At 49.6% G+C, this 21,424-nt stretch overlaps 1 protein-coding gene across 6 annotated transcripts in view; it reads left to right on the top strand.

Annotated features, from left to right (window-relative positions):
- Positions 1-21,424, top strand: part of MICAL2 (microtubule associated monooxygenase, calponin and LIM domain containing 2) — a 219,692-nt gene that overhangs the window by 21,933 nt on the left and 176,335 nt on the right. For all 6 annotated transcript variants that reach the window (XM_066365593.1, XM_066365566.1, XM_066365558.1 and 3 more), the window contains exon 2: positions 5,135-5,205. The gene's annotated coding sequence lies outside the window, so the exon portion shown is untranslated. The remainder of the gene's footprint in view (positions 1-5,134; positions 5,206-21,424) is intronic.

Here is a 21,424-nt window from a genome sequence, read left to right as displayed (position 1 = left end):
CTCTCCATGGGATTCTGATGGGCCTAACCAGTTAAAGCTATGGATAAAAGCCATTACATCACACTGAGCCTCTTGAAGATTAAAATAACCAATGTGCAGAGGAAGAAACATGCCCAAGGAGGGACTGTGGGTGTCCACAGTGCGGCCAGTCCCGTCCGCCCCTGAAGGCAGCCGCTCTCCTCTGCAGCCTGTCCCAGGCGGGGTGGAAGGCCTGCCGTGAATGAAGGGGCAGCAGCATGTCCCCGTTTCCCCTGGGGGGGGGGGTCTGAGCACAGTGAGTGGCAGCAGGTGTGCCTGTGTGAGGAGGAGGCCTCAAGCTCAGGGACCAGAGTATGCTGAGAAGGCAACATGACAAGCAGACCAGGTGTTGGGCTCTGAGCCTCAGTTTCTCAACTAGAAAATGAGCTGGTTGAGCGTCTAGCTCCCAGGGCTGTGCTGAAGGTGAGATGAGACAGTATCAGTGAAAGAGTCTGACACGCGTTGAAGGGCTCAGACAAGGTAATTTCTCTTCCCTTCCCTACGCTCCTTCCATGGGATTTCCCCCTGGGCCACCGTGAACTCAATGAATATCAGCTCTGGTCTCCTTTCTCTCCTCCCCCTTTCCTAATCCTCCGGGCAGGGCACACACACCTGAGGCTGGGTTCGAGCCAGGGATCGTGGGACTGAGGTGCTCACCTTCACTTCAGTCTGTAGAGGTGCCTGCCGCACGCGTGTGCTTGTCCCTGGCTGCCTGGGTCGCACAGAGTGTGCGGCTGGCATTTTCCTAGGTGGGGTTTATGATGAGAGAGCAGCCAGTCATCGAGTGCTGTTGTTGGTCAGGACTCTTTTGATTTCAAGTGACAGGAACCCAACTTGAATAAGCTTAAGGAAAAATGGAGTGCCATGGAACGTTCTAAAGGAGGCTCACAGACTCAAAGGAGGCGCTGCAGAATTTAGCCCCAGGAAGAGAACAGGGGGCCTCGGCATCCCCGGAGCAGTGTCCTCTGCTCCGTGGCCTGTTGTGGCAGGCGGCTCCACCACCCTCCCCCTACCCCACAAGGACTAGGGCTTTCCTATGGTTTATCACATTGGAACTTTCCCCAGCTTGGAGCACATGCACACCCTCTGTACCCATGAATGTGGCCCAGAAGGAAAGATGCTATGATGAACCTCTCTTGAGTCCCATGCCCGCCTCTTTGGGGAGTAGAAGATGGCATGAAATCTGTTATCAGAACAAAGGGAGAAGGATAGTAACACTATTAATAAGTGAGAATACTACTAACTTTTATTGAGGGCTTACTTTGTGCCAGACAGTATTCTAAGCTCTTTACCTGTAAATAATTAATCTCATCTTTACAATCAACCCTATTTTACATACCAGGAAGATGAAGCACAGAGCAGTTAAGTAATTTGTCCAAGGCCACATAACAGCTTGTAGGAGGCCTGGGATTGAACCCAGTCAGAGGACTCCAGATGTACTCTTAACCACCCACTCTGATGCAGACAATAAGAACAGATGTCAGCTCTAAGCACATACCCTGAATGACACACTGGGCTGTGTCCTTTGGAGCATTATGCCATTTCATCTTCAGAACAGCCCTATGGAGTAGGCACTAACCTTATCCCTACTACTAGATAAGAAACTGAGGCCTGACCTGCGGGGCCGCAGTGGATAAAGCTTTGACCTGGAACGCTGAGGTTGCTTGTTTGAACCCTGGGCTTGCCCGGTCAAGGCACATAAGAGAAGAAACTACTATGAGTTGCTGCTTCCCTCTTCTCTTCCTCTTTCTCTCTCTCCTCTCTTTAAAAAAAAAAAAAAAAAAAAAAGTTGAGGCTCATGTAGATGATGTAACTTGCCAGGGGTCACCTGACTTATTTAAAGTGACAAAGTTGGGATAGGAAACCAGGTTTGCCTGATTCCAGGGCCTGAGCTCAGGACCACTCCAGTGGGTAGCTTCTGCACTCAGACCCCTGGTGCCTGGGATGAAGAGCAGACCTGGTGCAGCACTGCACCTTCATCCTCTGTTGGGGCTTGTGGTGTGGAGACGCCTGCTTGGTGCATGCTGCCGAGGGGCCGGCATGGTGGTTATGAGCTGGCATTGTTAACTTGCACCAAAAAGTCCTGCATAAGCCTTCAGTGTCCCTAAACTCTGAATTTCTTTCTTTTTCTTTTCTTTTTTTTTTTTTTGACAGTGACAGAGGGAGAGTCAGAGACAGATAGGGACAAACAGACAGGAAGGGAGAGAGATGAGAAGAATCAATTCTTTGTTGCGGCACCTTAGTTGTTCATTGATTGCTTTCTCATATGTGCCTTGATAGGGAGGCTCCAGCAGAGCAAGTGACCCCTTGCTCAAGCCAGTGACCTTGAGCTCAAGCCAGTGACCTTGGGCTTCAAGCCAATGACCTTTGGGCTCAAGCCAGCGACCATTGGGTAATGTCTATGATCCCACACTCAAGCCAGCAACTCCAGGCTCAAGCTGGTTGAGCCCGTGCTCTAGCTGGCAACCTCTGGGTTTTGAATCTGGGTCCTCTGCTTCCCAGTCTGACGCTCTATACACTGTGCCACTGCCTGGTCAGGCTAAGCTCCAGATTTCTTCATTCCCTCATTCACCAAATATTGATGGAGTGCCTAGTAGGTGCCAGGCTCTGTTCCAAGCTCTTGAGGTCCTTTAGAGAAGACCTCACCTGTATAGAGCTAGGCTTGGAAAACAGCAGAGAGGAAGGTCCCTGAATTGCTCTTACAGTCCTCGACATTCGTGAGGCCACTCAAGCTCCCAGGAAACCTTTCCTGCACCACCTAAGTCAGGCCTACAGGGGCCTGGAGACCTCTTGCTCCTTTGCTTGGGACTGGCTTGATGGCATGCCCAAGAGGAGGCTTGTTTATTCTGATTGATGACAAAATAAAACATTGTGTCCGGGAGTGAGCACAGACATTGACTCAGGCCAACTCCACTGTGAGTCGCAGGCCTTGGACAAATTACTTAACCGCTCTGTGCTTCATCTTCCTGGTAGGTAAAATAGGGTTGATTGTAAAGATGAGATTAATTATTTACAGGTAAAGAGCTTAGAATACTGTCTGGCACAAAGTAAGCCCTCAATAAAAGTTAGTAGTATTCTCACTTATTAATAGTGTTAGTATCCTTCTCCCTCTGTGCTGATGACACATTTCATGGCTGTGGTCAGTGCTGACTGAGTCTCTAGGAAAGGAGGCACCTGACGGTACTGTGCCTCAGTTTCCCCCTCTGTGACTACCTGACTCAGTGATTGCTGGGCTAACCATCTATCATGTGGATTAATCCCCCTCCTTTCTTCAAAGGACTGACTTGCTTTGTAGATGTCTCTAAAAGTCAGGGTCCATGGAGAGGGGCAGCTAGAAGGGGTTCTTGGTGAGGAAATTACCAATTAGGTCAAGCTTCTCATTTTATAGATGAGGAAACTGAGGCTCCTCCAGGGGAGGGATGGTACTGGGCTCGAGGACCTTCTGGGTTAGTGGAATTAAAGGAAGCTCAAAGCACTTGGCTATTGGTCAGAGAGAGGGTCCAAGTTGGTACTTGGAGTGGCTAGATCAGTGTGCACAGGCCTGAGTGGGAACCTGACTGGGGAAAGCCTTTGCAGGCTGGTCCAGCAGTGCCCACCTGCACCCAGCATGCAGACAACCCAAGTAGGACCTCAGAGGGCCCGCACTTCCCTGCTGCCAGTCTCAGCAATGTGCCTGGGTGGGTAGGGGCTTCTGTTCCGGAGATCTAGGGAGCTTGGGGAGGTCCCCAGTTCTCAAGCCTGCTGAGACCAGTGGTAGAAACCTTTGCCAGGATGCCCATCTTCCCCACCCACTGTACTCAGAAGCTTCCCTTGAGAAGCAGGGGGCAGAGAAGTAGAGCTCTCAGCCTCTCTGACTTCTGGCTTCAGACGACTGCACAGAGCCTGCAGCTCAGGCTGATGGAATGTGGCCAAGGCGGGCCAGCCTGTTTGTTAACTGCCATCGGCTGGGGAGGTGTGGCTTGATAATGATGATGATGACAGAGAGGATGGCAGCATCTGCCCACGTGGCTGCCCTTGAAGCCTTGCCAGGCCACTCACTGGGTGTGCAGGCCCATCACAACAGCACAGGCGCACCTGTCACCTGGTGGTGGGAGAGACGAGGAGCATGGGTCAGCCGGACCCGGGCTTCAGTACTGCCATGCTATGGGACTTTCTGCTCTCCAAGCCTGTCCCTGTCCCTGTCCCTGAGGAGCCACTGAGACAAAGCAGGCCTAGTCTCTAACAGTGCTCGTTCCGTGCACGGCCAGTGCTCAGTAAGTAGTAGCTTCTCTCCCATGAGTAGGCTGAGAGTTCTGCACAGTGAGATCCAGCCTCCAGGCTCTACATGCAGATCTTTGTCTTGGAATACTTGTGTGCTTCTGTGATCTCGTGGGCCTTCTGCTCTGCGGAACAAGAGCGTGTGCATCCATAGAGTGTTGCAGATCTCAAATTGCACACCTGTGTTAGCTTTTGTCTTCTCAAGGCTACCTCTTTTCTGACAAATTTAGAAGTGTGAAAGTCATCCCTTAGAAATGCCCAGTAACTCTGGGCTCCATTTTCCACTCAGGGGCAGAGGCATTTTCTGCAGAAGCAGTAGATGTAACCAAATCGTTTGGGTGGTCGGCGGAAGCCGGAGTAATAGTTTAGGAAACTCAGGCACGGATCAGATGGCCCACTTTTATAACTTCCAGTTTAGCCCTGTGGCTTTCCACCTTAGGGACTGGGACACATTTCACATTGGTGACTTGTTATGAGGCATTTACATCAGCTTGATTCACTTTAATCATGTCCGAAGCTTAGAAATCCTGGCGTTTCCTGTTTCTTCTAAAGTGCCTAATAAAGCACGTGTTTTCCAGACCCATCCGACCTTCTCGGCAAGCCTTTGTGTAGAGGTGTGGTAAGGCTTTCGGGTGCCCAGACAGTGGCAGGCGGGAGGATTTGTTTGACCATCTCACAATTCCTTTCTTCACATGGAGGACTGAGAGCACAGAGAAATTCTCTGTCCCTTTCCTCCTGCTGGGTAAAGTGTTACTAAGGGGCAAAGTGCACAAGCCTGTGGTCCCTCTTGTCAGGGAGAAGATAGGAGGCTGTGGTGTGAGATAAAGTAACATTCATTGTCGGACTCTTGTTTTTAAAGGAACATGGCAATCGGGGCGCGGCTGGTCCTGGAAGGAAGCTACGTTAGTCACCGAGATGCCTAAGAATCAGGTAAGTCACAGTGGTGGATCCCTTTTATTGTGTCTTTGGGTAGCCCTTGGGGAGCTGGCTTCAGGCTTTGGTAAGTGTCGGGGCACTTGCACTCATTCAGCAAGCCCCGTAGAATGGCTAGCAGCGGTTCTCAACCTGTGGGTCGCGACCCCGGCGGGGTCGAACGACCAAACCACAGGGGTCGCCTAAAGCCAAATCCGATGGCTTTAGGCGACCCCTGTGGTTTGGTCGTTCGACCCCGCCGGGGTCGCGACCCACAGGTTGAGAACCATTGGAGCCTAGTGAAAGTTCTCTGTCTTTGCCTCCACCTGTGCCCAGCACCCTCACGTTGCAGGGGAAGGGGAGAGACAGAGATAGGGACTGAGATGTGTTTGGCAACAGGAAAGGCCTGTCTAACTCAGGGGTCTTTGGGAGGGTGGGAGCTCTGCCCCCTCTTTCCCTCAGTAAGACCAGCAGCCCAGCTGTCCTGACTCTGGTCCCAGCTCTGGTGATGCTTCAGTCTCCTGCTGGCCCCGAGTGCAGCCGAGGCAAGAATCTGGCCGGGCAGCTTCTGTAGGGAGTGCCTGCAGAACACTGTGGACCATTTGTCCAAGATCTGGAAATGTGATTGCAGCATCTTCCTCTGCTTGGGTTTCATTCTGAGGAGAACAAGCCTGGTTATATCTTTATGTGGGTTCCGCAGGTCCGTGGGGTCTTAGGGTCTAGAAAGCTAAGGTATAGGCAGAGAAATCAATAATGACGTATTTTTTGCATAGTCGCCCACTGTTCTCTCTGGCTCCATTCGGCCCCTGTTCTGTCCTCTACAATGCGGCCAGAGACCTTTCTCGAAGACCTGTCTGCCCAGCACTCCACTGCTGGCCTCCAAGGCCTCCTCCAGTCAGGCCTCAGCCTCAGGTTCCAGGCTTATTTTCTGCCTCCCCTCTTTATCTGCTTTGGCTCCAGTCCACCAGCTCCTGGAACAGATAGATCTGTGCATCTGGGACATGCTGTTCCCTCTGAGAAGCTTCCCTCCCTCCCTCAGGCAACGCTGGTGTCTGTTCTCCTCTATACTCCCATAGCACTTGGCTTAGACCTTAGGTACCAAACACGTGTCCTCCAACCTTCCTGCCTGAGCTGAGCAGCCCCAGCCAGGTGGTACAGTTCTGGGCGTGTGTGGCAGGGGTCAACAGATGTTTGCTGACTCCAAGAGTTCAAAGCCTGAGGTGTCTTCAGGGCTACAGATGACAAAGTTCTATCTTAGTGTATCGTGGGAGCCTCACACCCTGGGGTGGTCACATCGTTCTCGTTTACTTTGTAGGCATGGGGACTGAGGTCTGGGCAGCCAGCAAACTGGCTCCAGGCTGGAGCCTAATAAGGACCAGGACCCACATCTCCTGTGGTCCAAGCTAGTCTGGTTTCTGTAATACCAAATTTCATAATTAGAGAGAACCCAAGAGATAATTTAGAGCAAGCCTCTTATTACTGGATAGGGAAACTGAGGCCTGGCCTGAAGATACTTTCTCAAGATTACGTAACTAACTGGTGCCAAACGGAGAATTGGAATGTAGGCGCTGGACTTCTAGGCTAGCATCCTTTCCATTTCTCCTCCTCCTCTGCCTCCCGTCCAAATGCAGCCATCAGAGAGCGTTTTGGGACCATCATTCCGCATTGACAGAAAGGTGGAGGACTGAATGAGCACCCTGCATAGTGCTGGCCCTGTGCTCCAGGAGTCTCCCTGGAGATGTGAGACCAGGGCAGCCTCTTGGTGGAAGGAGGAAGGAGAGAACAGGGTGAGGGTGAGGGGTGCCTGCCCAGAGTAAGTAGTTGCTTAAGGGCTGAGATGGGACACAGCTCAGGGCTCCTCTTCATAATTTCAGTGTTCTTTCAACTCAGGGTCCAACCCAAGAGGTTGGAGCCTATGGTGACCTCAGGGGAGGGACAGCAGTGAGCATGTCTGGGCATTTAGAGGCTGGCCTGGTGGGCACCGAGGAGCCATGGGGAGAGGAGTCCATGTTGGGAATCCTGACCAGCAGAATAAGAAGGGGTTGACTGGACCAAGGGGAGAACTGCTCTAATAATTCTGATCCTTAGTGTCTGAGCAAAGAGATACTGCTTAGCTAGTCTGCGGTGGCCTGAGCATCCTCCTGTCCCCTGGAGAAACACAGAGTGCAAACACGTCCACAGAGGAGGGTCGGGCAACGGCCAGTGAATCCCATCACGGTCTGAAGTGTGTGTGGGGGGTGAAGTGTGTGCATTTCTGGATGACTTGTCCCTGTAGGGCTCAAGCGACCACACTTCTGCTTGGTCTTCCCCTTGCCACAGGGCTCAAGCGACCACACTTCTGCTTGGTCTCCCCCTTGCCACAGGGCTCAAGCGACCACACTTCTGCTTGGTCTCCCCCCTGCCACAGGGCTCAAGCGACCACACTTCTGCTTGGTCTCCCCCTTGCCACAGGGCTCAAGCGACCACACTTCTGCTTGGTCTCCCCCCTGCCACAGGGCTCAAGCGACTATACCTCCACTTGACCTCTCTCCCCCTTTGAATTTGGGGGTTCCCCTGGGCCATTTTCTCAGCCCAGGTTTGATCCAGGTCAGGTAGGTGCTGGCTGCTCTTTCCGCTTTTATTCTGCCCCTTCTCGGGCTTGCAGACTGCAGGGCCGATCGCAGGTTCCCTCCCAACTGGCAGGTTGAAACATACAATTTGCCCAAATTATAGAGAATGGGATGTTTCCCTAATAGGTACCTTGGGTTATTTTTCAAAACATGACCAGGCTCTAAACTTCTAGGGCAGGGAAAGTGTGTAGTGTTATATTATTATTTGTTTACACTTTAGGTTTATGTTGCAGTTTACATTTGTAAAGATCATTTCAACTCCTAATAAGGCAGGCAGATTGACTCCCATTTCACAGGAGGGAGACTTGACTTCAGCTGCCGGGGTGAGGTAGATGCCTCAGGCCTGAAGATGGGCCCAGCTCAGGCCTCCTGTTTATAAATTCAGTTCTCTTCCTACTTTGCTGTGCTCCAACCCCGTGGAAATCCCTGGAGGGTGTAGGACATAAGAGCAGCTCAATAAATATTTGTTGAATGAGTGAACTTTGGCTTTTCTTTTTCTTTACTTTTTTTTTTTTCTTTTGGCCACACTTAACCATAAATGGATCTGCTTTGGCAGCAAGGGAACACTACACCGTGAAGTATTTGAATTTCTTGCCACGATAAGGAACTGGTGAGTTCTCTTCTCACCCAGCCTCACCTCCCGGAACTGGGTCATGCACACTAAATAATTAATTCCTTGAACCTTTTACTCAGAGCTTTCTGCTCCTGATGCTGAGATGATCCGTCCAGCGCTGATCTTTGAAAGGTCCCTGGTAGTGGCAGATCCTATTGCTTGTTGTCATAAACCTTCAGATGACCCATCTAGCTGCCCACAGCGGATACTCCTGGTGCAGTCAGGTCAGACTCCCACTGGGTTAATTCAATGCACTCCCGCTGCTCTTCCCCACCAGCCTCTTCCAGATGGAGGGAGCAGATCATGAAGGTCATCTGAGATATTTAGGGGTTTGTAGGAATAGGAAGACCTACATCTCCCTTCTCACTGACCTCTGAACTCCCCAAGATTTTGTGGCGAGGGCTGGAGAAAGAACAAGTGGACCATGCCAGGTGGGGCAGGAATACATGGAGTAGGGGAGGAGGCAGTTATCAAAATATCTGCTGGGCCTGCTCTTTCCCTAAGTGACACTTGGGTCATGTTGCTTAGAATCTGCAGGGGATGCAGCTGGCCTCATTAGAGCAGCCTAATTAGATTCTTGAGGTCAGGAGGAAAGTGGAAAAAAGCGTCGGCAGAGACACATGGTCTAGTGCCGGCTGTTCACAGACTAGCCACACGGCCTTGGGGCAGTCACAGAATTTTACCTGCCCTCAGATTTGTTATTAAGAACATAACGGGGTAAGGAGGATTGTGGCATCTTAAAGGAGCCTCTTAGACATCTGTGGTCTGTCCTCATGATCAGCTCGGTCTTCTTCAGGTCGCCTCCTCTTCACGTGGCGGGAGCTTGCTTCTGTAAGCACTTTTCTCCTGACCTCTGTAGCTTGGCCACCTCTGCCCTGCTCCACCCCCAGATAGACCAGCACACAGACTAGAGCTGCCTTTGCAGCCTTAGTCTCCCACCGAGCAGCACAGGGAAAAGCCTAATATTTTGATAGAGTGTTGGGGACTTACAGGGTATGGGTTGGTATAGGAAGGGAGTGGGAAAAACCTCTGAGTGGAAGGAAGGCAGCCCAGTGATTAGGGGTTGTTGGTATTGATGTGTGAATGTTCAAACCTGTAGAGAATCGTTATAAAAATGTATTCAAGCCTGACCAGGTGGTGGCTCAGTGGATAGAGCATCAGACTGGGATGTGGAGGATCCAAGTTCGAGACCCCGAGGTCGCCAGCTTGAGTGCGGGCTCATCTGGTTTGAGCAAAGCTCACCAGCTTGGACCCAAGGTCACTGGCTTGAGCAAGGGGTTACTCGGTCTGCTGAAGGCCCACAGTCAAGGCACATATGAGAAAGCAATCAATGAACAACTAAGGTGTCTCAACGAAAAACTGATGATTGATGCTTCCCGTCTCTCTCCGTTCCTGTCTGTCTGTCCCTGTCTATCCCTCTCTCTGACTTTCTCTGTCTCTGTAAAAAAAAAAAAAAAAAGTATTTGAGCCAAATAGGAGATATGCCTGGAAGCAAGACCTCAACAGACTGAGATAAATGCTTCCAGGAAATGACAGTTTGCAACAACTTTTATGCATTTGGAACTGAGGAGGGAACATAAGTAGATTACATAGAGGTGGGAGAAAGGTGCGGGGGTGTTGGGTTACTAAAGAGTTAAGAGAGATTATGTGCTCTCTTGAGGGTGATTATGTTTTAGGAGGGGTCTGAAAAGAGGCATTTCACCAGTGTTGTAACTCTGATGCACCGAAACAATGGACAGGGCTTGCTCAAGACAAAGAGAAGCCTTTTGCTAAAGAAGTTATATGCCTGGGGCTGGCTACCCATCATGACCTGCTCAGTTAGGAATTTGTAATCGGTCACCCTGTGAGGTTACTTCCGGGAGGGCCCCTTTTTCATCCACATTGGGATATGCATGCCCTTGATGCCCCAAGGTCCCTGGACTCTGCCGAGTGGCTTGACCAGAGGGTACTAGATAAGTTCTTAGGAATATGGCCCCAAGTTTATCCTCTTCTTCCCTGGCCAGGCTTTGTACACGGGGGTGACCAGACACTCCGGAACAATAAAGATCAGAGTGTTGGTAGAAGGCTGCTCTGTGGGAGCTAAAAGATGTCCCACACAGACAGCTAACCCAGAAAGGGGAGGAGTTGAGGAAGGTAGGTCTGTCTCCAAGACTTATGACCTTAGAGCATGCAAGCTGGGAAGAACTTATAGATCATCTCATCCAACTCTCCATTTAATGGGCGGAGACACTGAGTTCAGGGCATGACTTAACCAAGCCATAAAGGAAGCTTGTGGTGGAACTGGGATGGCAGGCAAGTCTCCCGATTCCCAAGTGGGAAGGATTATAAACATATGAAGTGGCTCTTTCCCCTGCTTCACGTTGCCTCCTCAGGTGAGTTCAGCCACCACACCTTCCACTCTTCTCTTTGACCCTGAGCTTGATTGTCTTAGGTGCTAGTCGGCCCCGATGGCTCCCACCTCCTTGTTTATGGAGGCCTAATAAAAGTTGGGTGCAACCTCAGAGAGAGGTGAGGCTTCTCCTGGGCAGGCTGTTGGGTTTGCACTTAGTGACCTAACACTGCTGAGTCAGCATTATTCTGTTTTATGATATGGTTTAGGGTTAAAGAGTAATTCAAGACCGAAAACGCAGGATCTGATGGCCCAGCCTCAGCGGCAGTGGCCTCTTGTGCGCTTGTCATTCAGATAAAAATCACCTTGGTTGCTAAGCAGGTCTCGTTCTGAGACTCCCAAGCTAAGGCATACATTGTGTGCAGCTGGCCCTGTCCCTTGCTCTGAGAGGGTTAGAGGCTGGCCATTCCATCACAGCTTTGGTGGCAGGCGAACCAGACAGAAGCCACTCACTTTTTCCAATAGGACTCCATTTGGCTCAGCATTTCCTGCTGAGCTCAAAGAAATGGATCTCGAGCTCTTTCCACTGGGTAGCCACCGGGGTTGCATATTTTACCTTGTTTGTTCCTCACTGTAGCCCTGTGAGAGGTAGGCATGGCTCTTTATTATATTGAAGAGAAAACTGGGGCAGATACAGGTTAAATAACTTGTCCGTGGCCCAGAAGATACAGAGTGCCTGACTCCAAAACCTTTTCTCATTCCACAGAGAAGAGAGGTCTGGGGGCTAAGTGGGCCGGGTACTGATTGAGTCAGGAAGCATTTGTTACTGGACTTTCATGTGCCAGGCCCTGGGCTTGGCTGCAGGGATGCAAAGGTGAATAAGATCTAGTCCTTTTATTCCCAGGAACTTGTGGCCCTGGTGGCAGGATAGATGTGTACAAGTTCATAGTCACTCCTCTAAGCATTGTCATGAAGAGACACAGCCAGTGTTCTGGAAGCACTGGGAAGAGTGCCTCGCACAGGGACCATGGCACCACGCAGGTGCTGCACGTGCTGCGGGCCGTGGGTACTGGAGGACGAATAGCAGGTTGCTAAGCAGAGAAGGCTGCCGAGGGTGTTCCAAGTAAAAGGTGTGGAGGTCTGTCTGAAAGGACTTGATTTGGTATTTGGAAGTAGTGAGTTATGTGCTTGTTTTCCTTGCAGCATTCGGTTGAGAGATAAGCTGGCGTGGGAGGAAGGGGTTTGGAATCTGACAAAGTCCTTCTAAAACGCTAATTATGTGCGAGTCTTTGGAAGAAGCATCAGTTGAGACCAGCCAAGATTCTCCAGATAGAATTCTCCAGACACCTAATGTACCTTTCCCCATAGGAAGGTGGGTGGGCCTCATTTTCAGACAGGTTGCGTTCATTTTCGACTTTGTGTGACTCAAGAACCAGGGGAAGTGTTTATTGATGGGGCTAAGGCATCAGAGTGGGACAGACCCTGTTGCCAGTTCATATTTAAAATGTCTCAGATTCCTCTTGCCAAATAAGCTGATAGCAAACACCCTGGTGAGTTCATGCGCAGACTGTCTCTCCAGGGAGGGCTTTGCGTTCCAGACAGGGTCACAATAATTCTGTAGAAGCTGGAGCTGTGGGGTGGGAAGGCTACTTAAAAATAAAGACCCATGAAAAGATATAGCTGTTTTTAATTATTTATTTATTTATTCATTTTAGAGGAGAGAGAGAGAGAGAGAGAGAGAGAGAGAGAGAGAGGGAGAGAGAGAGAGAGAGAGGGAGAAGGGAGGGAGGGAGGAGCAAGAAGCATCAACTCCCATACATACCTTGACCGGGCAAGCCCAGGGTTTCGAACCGGCGACCTCCACTGCACCACCACACGTCAGGCGATATAGCTGTTTTTGTTTTTTTTGTTTTTTGTTTTTTTTTGATATAGCTGTTTTTAAAGATGATATTTGCCAGGCAGAAGAATCTAGGAACTAGATTATTTGCTGTAAGGGTGAGCCAGGATCTTTAAAAATATCAGCTCTTCCAAGTGTGAAGAGAGCCCTCCAGAAACTCTTGTCTCTCTCCTGCTTAATGAGTTCCTTGCTGGGGGCTGTCCTAGGAAATCAGTTTTGGAAGCTGCGCTTTGATCCTGACTGGCCCTTCACGGAGAGGAGGGGAACTGAGGACTGGAGAGTGACTTAAAGTCGAAGGCTTCTTGGTCTCATACCACAGTCCATCTCTTGTAGCCCCTGGTTTCATTTCCTTAGGAGGAAAGGGAGAGTCCTTTCTGGGACAGCTGCTGCTTATTTTAGTGAATGCGTTTTTCGGAACATAAACCCGAACAGCAAGAGGGGAGTCCAGCATCTTCATTTAGCCGACACAAATGTATTGCATGGAGATGGCGGGAGATTGCCTCCCTAACCGTTACTAAAACTCACCAGCTTGGCCACAGCAGTCCTCTCCCCTGGGGCTGCTTGTTTTGGAGGTTCGGGTCAGTGAGGGGCATTTTGACCCACTGAATGGGGCAATGGTCAAGGCAGTCACTGGTCCCGGAGTGCTTGTCCAAGCATCTCCAAGCTCACAGGAACATGGCCTTTGAATGCGGCCTGGAGAGCTGGGCATCCTTCTCCGTAGACCGCTGCTGCCCTCCCTCCCCCCACAGGTCCGCAGTGCCTGCAGGGCCAGCCTCACGGCCATTTCCAACGGTCTAGTGTTCCAGGACTGTCAGACCCCCAGCTTGTATGCCTAGTCCTGGAATGTGAAGTGCAACCTGTCAAGCCAACAATCTCCCCAGAAGTGCGTTCAGCAGTTGAGTGTATTTTAGGGACCGGTTCTCCCATGTCTTATCAGTGAGGCCTTTCTGTATTTACTGTCTGGAATCTTAATTGGTGTCATAGAGCTTTTTGGAAAATAGTTCCAGGCGACTTCAGTTCCTCTGTGCAGTAAGAAAGTGGCTCAAACTGTCCTTCTCTTTCTCTTCTGCTCAGACCTCTGAACTACCCCCAGATGCCAGCATATCTGACATGGGCAGAGAGCCCCTGGGTGGGCCCCAGTGCCGTGAAGGCAGCTTTCTCAGAGCTATCTTACCCTGTTGGTCTCCGGCCAACTCACTCCTGAGTTGGATCTGAGACCATGAAGCTGTGTTCATTTAGGACATTGCCTGGCACGTATCTATAGGATGAATAAATGAACAAATAAATAACCAGCAAGCAAATCCTCTTGTTTTCCAGCAGAAGCAAAGCAGAAGTGAACAGGTGTCAGGGTGGGCTGCCAGCGTGCAGTGCAGGATCCGGCACGCACTCCAGGAAAGACCCCTGTGGGCCTTGGTGCACAGGAAGTCACAGGTCTCCTATCTGCTAAGCTGGGCCTGCAGGGAGGGCCAGACTTTGATGCATATCCAGAAATTCTCCTCCCCAAGACTGAGTCCTGTTTGGGGGGCTTAAAACAAACAACAATACCATCAGCAAACTGATGGCAATGTGGCCCCAGTTCTGCTGCTTACCCTGGCTTGCCCTGCCTGCCCACACTTGGCTGAATGTTCCATGCTCGCACATGCCTCCTAAGACCTCCCTGATGCATGTTCTTTCTTTGCCATGCTGCTTCTCTGCAGAATAGGGGATTTTATATTGAAATCATAGATACTGGCTTCCCAGGTATGTTGACACATTGATAGGCTTTGAACATGAGGCTTTCCTGACTCAGGCAGGGCTCACCTGCCCATGCAGGTGCACATACCTGCTTATAAAGGCTGAATGCAGTTTATAGGCCCTTGTGAGGAGGCTGGGATGAGGGGCGTGGCTGGCTGGACTGCTGGCTAGGTGGGTGGATGGCTCAATGGAAAGAATGGATAAGCATCTTCCCTTCTGCCGAGAGCACCCCCCACACAGAGGCCCACTGATGGCTGAGATCCAGGGAGCCATTATTGACATAGCTAATAACATTAATGACAATATAAACAACAAAGCCTATATAATTGTATATTAGGAAATTAAAGGTCTGTAAGTCAAAGGATAAATTTGCAAGTCTTATAAATGAACTCTAAACATGGTGCAATGTAAGCTGTTTCGTTCCTCCTGAAATAGATTTTTACCAATAAATAGTCATTTATTCAACCAACTGGTACTACCTGCTAGGAGCACACTCTACACTAGCCCTGAAACTGTCAAGATAAAAACCAGTAGATAGCTTGTTAATGGATGAATTAGTCAAAAAGAAATGTAGTACAAAAAGTTGAATTATTTGTATCTTAAATATTGATTGAACACCACTGCTCACCCAGAACTGAGCTGAGAACTCTGGGAAATAGAAAAGACACTGGGCTTTTCCTTAAGTTTATATATTAGTTGTCCAGATGAGACTGATGCAGAAAAAATGATTGGGTTCAACGATGTGCCAGATAGTGTGATCTATGCCCTGTCCCCATGTAATAAATCTCTGCCCCCTCCCCCAGATGACAATCTCTCAGAAGCTGAGGAGACAGTTTATTCACTTGGTGTCTATACTGCATTGCAAGATCCTGGGTCCAGTATAGATCCTCAGTAAAAGCAATGAATGGAATTGAATGTGATTAGTAATTTCCAAATGTAGCTGGGCCACAGAATTCCCTGAGAAATTAAAAACAAAACAACAAAAAACATTTTCCCCTTGGCCCTCAAGCTGCAGAAATCCTGCTGGGAGTGGGCCCAGAAAACTGTTATTTTGGACACTTCCTGGTGACTCTTCTATAGAGACAGACTTGGTTACCTCTGGCATAGATTCCAGGAGTTAGACGAATGTATGGGAAAAGAAGGTCAGTAAGGGATAAAGAAGCTTTGTGCCTGGAAGCTACACTCATTCCTTGAGAGCTAGGTCTGGTGCCACTTCTCTGATTGGCTCTTTAGGTTGTCAGTCATACCATCTTCCGCCTCTGTGCCCACACATCTGGGTACCCACCTTTTATGCAGTGCTTACCAAAAATTGTTAGTTTGAATTTGATTCCTTGAATAGATTGTGATGCTCACAAGAGAGACCGCACATAGTAGGCCTTCAGTTATGAGGCCTGACTGCTTCAGGGGATGAGTAAGATTTGAGTGTGGTGGGAGGAGGAAGGCAGAGACTGGATGTGGAACACGGAATCAGTAGCCCTAGGGGGATCCCGAATACCTTGGGGAATCAGAGGAAGTGGGGGCTGCATGGGGAGGGCTGAAGAGCCCAGTAAGGGAGTCTGGACTTCCGCTGTGGGGGTGTAAGGAGCCCTGAGGGCTTTGTCAGCAGGGTGGAGGCGGTGCCTGAGAGATGGGGAGGGGAAGACAGGAAGTGGAGGCTAGTTAGGAGGCTCCTGCGGAAATTCTGCTGGTGGTTAGAGACGAAGGGCAGCCACAAATCAAGCCACCACCTAACCTGAATTGTGTGCTGTTCTTGATTAGATTTTACCCACAAGCACAGTTATGGAGCATCCACCGTGGCTAGAGGCACAGGTGCCAGGCTCTGGGACATGCACCTCTGGCATGAGAGAGCTCACAGTCTGGTGAGGCAGGTAGACCCATAAACGGATCAATGCAATAGTATGTGTGAAACCATCTTTGGTAGAGCACAGGGTGGGAAAGTGAGGGCAAAGTGGGGCTTCAAAGAAGAACGGCGCAGCCAAGAGTACTGCCTGGCCAAGCGTCCTCGTACTTCATCCTCACATAGCCCATTAGGGTCAGAACAGCCCATTATTATCCCCATTTTATAGATGAGGAAACTGAGGTTCAAAGAGGTTAGGTAACTTGTCCAGGCCCACATGCCTAGTAAGTAGCAGGTCAGGTTTGCAGCCAGTCTGCCTGACTCCAGAAGCCAAACAGGGACCCCTGAAACTCTGCTGCCTCTGATGTTTCATGTCTAAAGCTGACTGGGATTTCACCCTGTGCACAGACTCTGGCTGGACATTCTCGACAGAGGGACCAGCATAAGCAAAGGCACAGGGAGGGAGGCGTGGAAGAGTTGGGTTTACCAGGGAACTGTGGCTGGCTCGGTAAGTCTAGAGTGGGCAGGGTCGGCGGAGTGGGCAGAGGATAGGCTGGAGAGGAGGGAAGGGGGACTCATGGTGGCTTTTGTTTGCTTTACTGAGATGTTGGGCTCCACCCTGAAGGCTGTCAGGGAGCCGTTGAAGGATTTGAAACAGGAATGGAACCTGGCTAAGTGTGCATGTTTGTTATCAAGATCTCTCTGGCTGCCACATGAGGAATGGGCGGTGGGTTGGAGGGAGGTGATCTGGAAGCAGGAAGGGCATTTAGGAGAGTTGGAGAGTTCCAGGTAGAGCAAGAAGGAAGGACGGGGTGGGGGGCAGTGGAAGGGGTAACTGAGGAGGCAGGACTTGGTGACGGGCAGGCTCTGTGAGAAGGGGAAGGGGCCAGAGAAAGTGGCTCCAAGGTTTGGCTTGAAAGTCGGGATGCAGGTGGTGCTGTTCCCTGCGAGTGTGGGTGTGGGAGCGGGACAGGTGGGAGAAAGGTGAATCTGACTGTGTATGAGGTGTATAAGCGAGTCCATGGACTGTGTAACTGGCAGTTGATGTAAGAGCCTGGAATGCTGCGGGGAGATTTACATCAGGGATAGCTTGTGGGTCGTCAGGACTTAGATTCTGGTTGAACTGTAGGAGTGTTCGGGTTCTGCAGAGTGAGAGGAGGGTGAAGATCAGGACCTTGGGATACAGCAAAAGTTCAGGGGCAGGGAGCGAGAGACAAGTTTGTGAAGGCTGACAGTGAGCAGAGACCAGCACAAGATAAGGTCCTGTAAGTGATGACTGGATTTAGAAAGAGTTGGTGGTGACCTTGGGCACGATGCCTGGGATGGGCTGTGTGTGTGAGTGGAAATGAGATTGTGGTGGAGTGAAGGGGTGAGTGGACGTGAGGCTGGGCGTTGGCAGACCAGACTCCTCTGGTTGGGAACCCAGGCTGTGAAGAAGAGGAGGGAGACTGCCATTTTGTTTTCTCCGGTAAAAGCGAATGTGGCTCTCACTGTCATTGAACTTGTGCACTGTTTTAAAGAATGACTTCACATTGGTAAATTTACAAATCGGAAAAAGAAAAAAAAATCTTCTCAAGCAATGAATCCCTTTTATTTTAATTGAAAAAATGTGGTCACTTGATACAATTCTTCAAAATGGGGGTGTCGGGGGGGGCTTTTGGAAGACAGGTTCCATGAGACATGGCTGGGCTGGGTGGGAGCTCCCTCCCCAGGTTCATTGCTCTTGGGCCATCCCTGGCTCCTGGGTGCGGTGCTGTGTGCAGAGAACGCGGGCGCCATTGAGAAATCCTTTTCAAATGCACTTTGCCGTGACGCCTATCCCTGCTTCCCAGAATCCCTCTCCATCCTCCAGACAGATTACTAGGGTTCAAGTCCCTGAGGCCTAATTTCACTAAGTCAGGAGATGTAGCGCCAGCCTGATACAAAGGCTTACCTGGGGAGTGACTTTAAGGGCGTGCTGGGCGAAGACTTGGAGGAAATAAGCTTTTCAGCTGTCCGACGTCCGCATAAGGTAGACCAAGGAGAGAGTGAGCCACCCTTGCCATCTATGTGATAACGCACCAGTTTCTTCCCTGGCTTAGCTTGGGAAATCTCAGGACGGTGGGAATTGTCCTCCAGGCAGTGTGCCGGAACGACACTTAATGACACATCTGGGAGCCTGGCAGGAGAGGTGCCTTCTTTTAATTCTCACAGGACTCTATTGTTTATGACTTGCTCAGGGAGTGCTCGGTGACTCAGAAATGCATGTTCTTTCCATCACATGGGCTTCCAGGGACTCAACTGAGGATTCAGGGAGTTACTGAAACCCAGGAAATGCCCTGGCCTAGCCCATTCGTCTCTTTCTCCTGTCTCATTCCATTTTCCAATAGGGAAGGAATGTGCTTTTCCAGCATAGGCTATGTGTTTGTAATATGAGGTGCTTCAGTACAGAGATGGGCAAGTTTATTTCTGGGAGGGTCAAGAGACTTTTCCTGGATATCGAGGTCCTAATAGAAGGGAAGATATAACATGAGGAAACTGGTTGGTTGGGGTGTTAATTCCTGTGTGATCAACCTTCTTCTTGGAGGGAGTGCTTTCTGACACAGGCCAAATTTGATGTGCCCACTGTGCTATCGTTTACCTACTCTACTAGTTAATGGGAGGCTTCCTGCCTACCAGATAAACCCTTGATTCTCAGTGACTCCACATACATTTAAGTTTATTTCTTACATGTGTGAAGTTCAAATGTTCCTGGTCATAAGGAGCTTTCCTCCAAGTGGGCATCCAGGGGGCTTGGCTCCTTTCTCCTCATGGCTTTGCCATCTTCAATGTGTGGTTTCAAGGCAGAAGTGGGAGGAGCATAGAGAATCACCAGAGGAGGTTCTTACGGGTTGGTCCTAGAAGTCGTGTAAGCCGCTTCTGCTTAGATCCCACTACCTAGAACCTGGTCATGTGGGATCACACAGCTGCACAGACGTACCCAGGAGGAAAGAGCAATGCGTTAGGTGATTAGCTGTCCATCCCACCAAAGCTCAAAAGTCACCTCTCAACTGAGCGTTATTGGCATATTTAATATCCACTGCCCTCATCTGATATTGTGTTGAGCTCTCATTAGCCCAGATCCTAGCGTTTTGAGTTTGCGGAAAGAAAGATAGGGGAGTGTCATGAATTAAAGGGTCTAGGCCACAGACCAAGTCCCAGATGTTGGTGTGCGAGGGAGTCCTTGTATACCTCCATCCACTTGACGGGAGAGCAGGAGGATGGGTCTGATAGTTTAAGATGTGGGCTCTACACTCTAGCTATAGGCCCTCAACACACAGGTTCTCCACTTCTGGCCATGTGACCTTGGGCAAGTTGCTAACTTCTCTAATGCTTTGAAAAATGAGGATAATGATGATATATAACAATGCCTTGGTTTGCTACAATGATTAACTTATTTAATACAGATATAGCTTTTAAACATTGCTTGAGACTTCATAGATGCTCATTAAATGTCGGTGGTGATTATGCTCCCCAGGATGGAACATTCATTCATTTATTTAGCACGTACTATATATACAGAGTGCCTTGTGATAGGAACCAGGAGTCAGGAAGTAAAAAAATTAATTTCAACACAGAACTCATAATAGAGCTAAGTACAAAATACTTTCTGTGTCCATGAATTTACTTATTCTGGGTACCTCCCACCACTAGCTTTGAGATAGGCTGGCCTCTGGAAATGTGAATTCAGAGTTTATAGTCTTCCTAGGTATCCAGCGTGTAATCAAGGTGATTTGGGGAACATGCAGATTGGGTATGTATGCAGGTTTCTTTCTTGTGGGTTCACTGCCACAGGGTCTTGGCATACAACTGAGATTGGGCCACCAGCATGGCTCCCTGGCTAGGGGTCTGCCACGCTGAACTTGAGGGCCTGTAGTCCAGAGAGCAGAGCAGCTGCGGAGGCCTCCTCTCTGACCTGCTAGAATGTAAGTCAGTCATTAAGTTAGCCCTTGGCTGGGCTCTTGCAGAATGGCCTTTTCTTCTCTGCAGAAAAGTAGCACTGCTGGTGGGTGGGGCCACATGGCCAAGCGCTCATCAGGCCTGAGGAAAAGCCAGATGCCCACCTCCTGTTGCCGAGGCCCTCAGCTTAGTCAGGGAGAGAAGACCTGTGGACTTGGAGTGTGTCTGTAGGAGAGGGTTATAAAAGTTACACATGCTTTTGGTAAAAGATTAGGGAAATGCAGAAAGGCATAAAGCTAAAAATAAAAATCATCTGAAATACCATTTCCTACACATAACCACTGCTCATGTTTGGCTTGTTTCGTTCTCCTATAGATGTTAATTTATGGAGTTACAGCGTATTGAGAACCTGAAATTGAATCCTGCTTTTCACTCTGCATTAGGGCTGAAGCATTTCCCCACAGATCAAATGTCTTTACAAATATTATTTTTATAGAGTGCTTAGTACTTGGTTGTTTTGTTGCACTGTAACTCATGTAACCACGCTCTGGTCCTGACTTATAGACTCCAGGAGCCTGAGAGAACTTCAGAGACTGCAGAGCTGAGCCCATTTTTAAGTTGACCTAGCGCCTGCAGGGCAAGCAGGCGTATTATTTTTATCGACATGGTTCATATCGATCAGTGATTAAGAGTGCGGATTTTGGAGTGAGATGGAACTGGGTTCGTGTCACAGCATCCCCACTCGCTACCCGTGGGATATCAAGGAGGTTACTAACCTCTGTCAGTGTCTTTCCTTCTGTCACGCAAGGATGGTTACACGAGATCATGGATGTAAGTGGTCCGGGACGGGGTCCGGCCCACCGAGCAGCTGAGCAGTGCCGCTGTTGGTGTCCTCATGAGGGCCGTGAGAGGGGCAAGCTCAGTCTTCCATGCCCAGGCCAGAGTTCTGCCACCTCAAAGGCTTTGGTTCGCCTAGAAGTTTCTTGAGAGGCTTAGAAGTGCATGTGGAAATGTGGAGCACTGGCTAGAAATCCTTACAGAAAACTTTAAAATATGTATGTCCACACAGGCATACACATATACACATGCGCACATGCACATATATATGCATGCATATATGTGCAAATATACACATGTGTACACACACACATACCTGTATAAGTGCATTCATATATATGCACACAGGCACATGTATATAATGCATGCATGTACACACTGCATACACACATGCATATATACACATGCATATTCACATATACCTATATACACACATGTGTGTACCCACACATATAGGAACCAC

Source organism: Saccopteryx leptura, chromosome 1, assembly GCF_036850995.1.
Source record: "Saccopteryx leptura isolate mSacLep1 chromosome 1, mSacLep1_pri_phased_curated, whole genome shotgun sequence".
Taxonomy (NCBI): Eukaryota; Metazoa; Chordata; class Mammalia; order Chiroptera; family Emballonuridae; genus Saccopteryx; species Saccopteryx leptura.
The sequence above is the reverse complement of the archived record's forward strand: the minus strand, read 5'-3'. Positions and strand labels throughout refer to the sequence as shown.